Here is a 5,273-nt window from a genome sequence, read left to right on the forward strand (position 1 = left end):
GATAGCTTTTCTTTTTGAAGAAAAATAAAAAACAAATGGTAAAAGGGAGGCAAATAATTATTCATAGTCCCATTATCCCAGAATAGCAATAATGCATGCAAGAGGCTTTTCTACATTTTAGTGTATTTTTTGTTTGTTTTGTACCAGCATTTGACATTCTATTTTAAAATTATTGTTAGAGTAGGAGAATTTTTCTTATTATTAGACACACAGGCATAATTTTACTTTTTATAGCATTCTCTCAAGAGGATATACTGTTAACTACTCCTCTTTGGTTGTTTATTTAAATTATTTACAATTTGCATTCCTATAAATAAACCTTGAGGAATAGCTTTATGCATATGACTTTTTTTCCATATTCAGAATTATTTACTTAGAAAACATCTGAAGAAGTAGAATGCCTTGGGCAAAGAATCAGAATACTTCACTGGCTCTGATTAGGGGTAGTAACCTCCTCCCTATTAGGCTGAGCCTTCAGACCTGGGAAACAGCTTGAATAAGACTAGCAAGCAAAGGGGCTGTGGATCAGACAGTCTTTCTGCCTGGCCATATACCTGGAGTGTATGCTGTTACAGATCACAGACCCTGAGTTCTTCCCATTCCTGTGTCCATGTGCCTCCACAATGAAGCTTTCAAACTCTCACAACCAAGCCATGGCCCAGGCTTGGCCGATGGACATCAGCATATACAATATAAGTAGGAGTTTGAAAATACTTGCTGATGAAAACTAGCCTCCTCCGCCTACAGAGTAGAGAGTCGGAAGTACCAAAGAGAAGAAAGACAAGATCTCATTGGTGTCTCATGATACAACAGCTTGCCAATGGTCAAGCACATAAGTGGGGCCATTATATCATATATTTATCTGACTACACATATATGCAAAAGTTGAGAAAATATTAGTGAGGCCATCCAACCAGCCCAAAGAATCATGCACTAAGGCCAATGTTATTTAATGTTACTAAATTTAAGGATAGTTTTTCAGGCAATTTGAAGCAGCTGTATAAATTATAAACAGGATAAAGTAATTGTCAACGCATCCACACCATTAAAGTGTCAGGAAATGGATTCTCCACTTGGGTAGTTTTGTCTTCTAATTAATAACCAGTAGTACCCAACTGTCTGCTCAATGACAATATGTTCTTACTAGGTTACATATAGCAACATACATATTTTAAGCCAAAGTTTAAGAAAAATCTGCTGGTTTTCTTCTCAGTTCTCCCTTTGAAGAGATGGCCTTTCATTTTTTAAAATGTCAGTTTCAGATATAACACAAGCATCCACTTTCCTTTCAAATTGTCTTGGAGGCTGGCTTGCTATAAGAAGAAAACCATAAAGTCGTATGTGGAATCATGCCCTGGGTTTGCTGAAGAAAACTCTGGTTTATACCACCAAACACAAACAACAACTAACCTCCCTGTCCCCCACCTCCACCAATGCCAGGTCATACAAGCTAAAGAAAGCATTATGCTTTAAAGGAGGAAGGAGACATGAAGTTGGAGCATGTGACCTAACTAGGCCACATTCCATTTGGCAGAACTTGCAGAATTTAGTTACTTTTCAAAATATGACTAGGGAGGATTACACTTGCTATTTCCTTACGAAACCCCAGAAAGTCAGCCCTAAGGGGGAAGGGCCTTTAAAGGGGTCTTCTGTAATGGAATGAGGACTCAGTGCTGTCTGTCTGTCATTGCCAGCTCCAAAAGAGAAAGGCTGTGTGTTTTTGAACATGTCTCTCACAGGCTGTCATCAGCAGGCCCCATAATTGGAGCTGAAGATGACCATGTTCATGTCCCAGCATGGTTCCTTTTTCCTAAAATTGATTTATTCCTTGAGACTAGCAAAACCCAAGTACCAGCTGCCAGTCAAAAGCTTTGTGACCTGGAGTTCATCTCAAGGCGCCAACCCCTTAAAAGCCATTCCCCTGCTTTCCATTTAGTGCTAAGGCAGTGTGCAAAGGAACTTTCCTAAGCCAGCGTTTTGAGTTGAATTTGCATTAACCAAAACAATTGTGATTAAAAGTACAATCTAATCCTAAAAATACTATCTAAATTCTTCCCTATAAACAGTGGTTGCCGGGAAGTTGTCATATAAAACTTGCCTATTTCAGTTATAAGTTGAGGTTTTATTTTCATCAGTTGTTGTTGTGTAACAGTAAGTTCATCTACAAAGTGTAGGCCCAGAATCTCTTAGGACACACATACCATAGAATTCATCATTGTCAGCGCCAATGACCACCTGGTGTCCATCACAGAAGTCACCACAACCTTCACAAAGTTGTTTCATCCCTTAAAAACATTATTCTTACTCATTGTTGGTATCCCCTTAATTTCTAGTCAGGGAAATGGCCCTCAGTTACGGAGTGTTTTCATTGTTTCCATGACAGAAAGCTATGAAATTTAAACAACACAAATTTGTTGTCGGATTGTTTTGTAGATCAGAAGTTGAACATGGACCACAGTGGACACAAGTTTAAGAAAGTGTTCCTTTCTGGAAAATCTATAGGAAAACTGATTCTCTTGCCTTTTTGGGCTTCTCAGACAATCAGCATACTGTCTCCTGGACCCTCCCCTCATCTCCAAAGTCAGCAATGTAACATCTCACTGATACTTCCTCCATCATCACACTTCTTTCTCACCCAGCTAGGAAAGAAAACAAAACAAACAACAACAACAACAACAACAACAACAAAACAACCAGCCTTATGTGGTCATGTGATTAGATTAGACCCGCCAAGCTAATCTCAGAAAATGCCAGTATATCAAATCTTAGAGTCAATGACATCTGTGAAGTCTTACCACGTGTGTGATAGTCAACTTGCCATTGCTATAACCTGGGATGATCGATCAACCTACAAAAAGAGCAAGTTCATTTTAGCTCATGTTTAGATGTTTTAGTCCATGATCATCAGCAGCCCTGTTGCTATGGTGCCTGTAAGTTTCAGTCCATGATCCGCCAGCCCTGTTGCTGTGGGGTCTGTAGTTGGCAAGCACACCCTGACAGGAATGTATGACAACAGACTTCCACCTCATCAAGAACCAGGAAGCAAACAAGAAAGAAAAAAAAAGCAATCTGGGTTCTACAATGTCCTTCAAACTATGCCTCCAATGTCCTAAAGACATGCCCTGTTAGGCCCTACTTCCTAAACACTCACCACTTCCTAAAAGTTCTGTCCTGAGAAGCTAACCTGTATCACATGGACCTTTGAAAGAGGCAAAAGATCCAAACTGTGAGTGTTATACAGGTCTCTGAGGTCAGTTGTGGCTCTGGGGATGCTGGAGGATGGTGCACATGGTGGTAGTGGAAGGCTTGGTCCAGGTCCTGGCCAGAATCAGGGTGGGGCTGGTAGTTGTCATAGCAACCTGAAGCATCTGCTCACCCTGGATTAGTCTCAGGAGGGCCCAGAGGCAGTCCAGCGATGGCTGTATGCCCGTTTGGGGAGGGGGCCAGGAAGCTTGTCTTCAACTCCAGGCATTTCTTCATAGCTGAGACTAGCTGCCGGTCCCGCTCCTCCAGCTGCTGGTGCTCAGTCTGTAGTTCGCTGTCACGCTGCAGCAATGTCTGCCTCTCTTCTCTCACTGTCTAGTGGGTGACGTAGGAGTGCACAATGGCCACCATCCCAGGTCTCATGCTGGGAGGAACAGAGGGCTGTGGAGATAGCTGGAGGCCAGCCACTTCCTCTTGGGTCTCCAAGAAGCTGCTATAAGTGGGGTTAGCCGTGCTCTTTTGCTCTTGACTCTTGCTCTGGATTTCTTCCAAGTGTTCCATTGTGACCAAGCTGAGAGCTACCATGAAGTTGATTTTCTCTGGATTCTCCTGACTGGGGGCCGGTCTTCCTTGGTGGCCTGAGCTCCCTGAGATGGTTCCTCTGTGGGTGGCCAGGGCTCTCCTCAACTCTAGGGCTGTTTGCCCTTGAGGTTGAATGATGATAACCTTTTTGTCAGCACTGATGAGGAGGGGCTGCACTTGGATGCTGTCGCTGGCCACGGGCATGGTGGTGATGGTGGCAGCATCGCTGGGGGAGGTGGAGATGATTGCATAGACCACCCCAGCACCGCTCAGGGGTGAGGTGATGGCGGTGGGCTGGGTGAGGGCCTGGGCCTGGCTGCTGGGTGTTGGCACATGGTTGAGCTGTATAATACTCACAGAAAGTTACTGGGACTTTGCTCTCGAGACCTGGGGAAATCTGTCAGCCTTAATTTATAAACTGTGAATTTTACACAAAATTGAAAAAGGAGTGAACTGAGCTTCCCAGAGCCAGAACTGGCATGAGGTGGATCCCTATACCAGTTTCAGGGGACCACCCAAGGGCCAGGTGAGGTGAGGGTGTCTCTGACCAAGGCACAGGCAGCTGTCACCATGGGCTGTCTGGCCTTCCTAGCTTTCAGCTTTCATGCCTAGCTCACTCGTTGTGTTGTCCCCCTCAGGAGAGGAAGACTTCAGGCTGTGGAGCATGGGGTAGACTAGGCCACATACAGCCTGCAGGGAGGCAAGCAACAACAGATAGCTGTTTAGTGAGGTGGCAGGGTGAGCCTCTGGTACAAGAGAAGGTAGCTAACTTGGTAGTTCTCCAGTGGCCTTTGGACTTCCTGTGCCCTGCTGGCCCCTAACCCATCAGTATTGCTATGTTGAAACTCAGTCATTTAACTGGACAAGTACCAAGTCAGCTTCTCCTGAGGTCATTGCTGCAAAGGCTGCCCAGCCTGGCCTCTACCTCATTCTTCCCTAACTCACATTCTTGCTGCAGTCCACCTCTTCCTGTTGCCAATCTCTGGAGTTTTCCTCATGGAGCTCTGGGCTAGACAGAGCAGTCAGCTACCACAAGAGACCCCTGGCAGGTTTTACCTCATGATGGAGGCCTTTAGAGCACTCTCCTTTGTAGGAGCCACCAAGCATCCTGCCCACTTCTTGCTACTTAAAGACATTATGCCAAAAAGAGCTTAACACTTTTTGTATAGCTTTTTTGTTGTTGTTGTATGATCCATAATGTGAACTGCGCATCTGGTAGTTTCTGCTCCAATACTGGAATGGTAACCTTCCCTGAGAGGGGCCAGATGGAGCACCCAGAGGGATTTAGAGACTCAGCAGGGAGGCAGAGAAGGTGGTGTACTTGGGGGCCTGGCCTTTGGAGACTCCAGAGCCCTCCTCCTCAATGCTGTCTCCTCATTTGCAGGGAGTGCAGGTTCTTAGGTACCCTGGGGGTTCCTGCACCTCTGCAAGCCATGCAGCCCACTTTGCAAGCACAACCCATATGTGATGAGGAGCCACAGGGCTCC

The 5,273-nt window shown here is 45.0% G+C and overlaps 1 pseudogene; it reads right to left on the bottom strand.

Annotated features, from left to right (window-relative positions):
• Positions 1–3,623: 3,623 nt before the first annotated feature.
• LOC101833050 lies at positions 3,624–4,893 on the bottom strand (annotated as a pseudogene).
• Between the last annotated feature and the right edge of the window lie 380 nt (positions 4,894–5,273).

The sequence above is a fragment of the Mesocricetus auratus genome, unplaced genomic scaffold, assembly GCF_017639785.1.
Source record: "Mesocricetus auratus isolate SY011 unplaced genomic scaffold, BCM_Maur_2.0 Super-Scaffold_100004, whole genome shotgun sequence".
In the NCBI taxonomy this organism is placed as follows: Eukaryota; Metazoa; Chordata; class Mammalia; order Rodentia; family Cricetidae; genus Mesocricetus; species Mesocricetus auratus.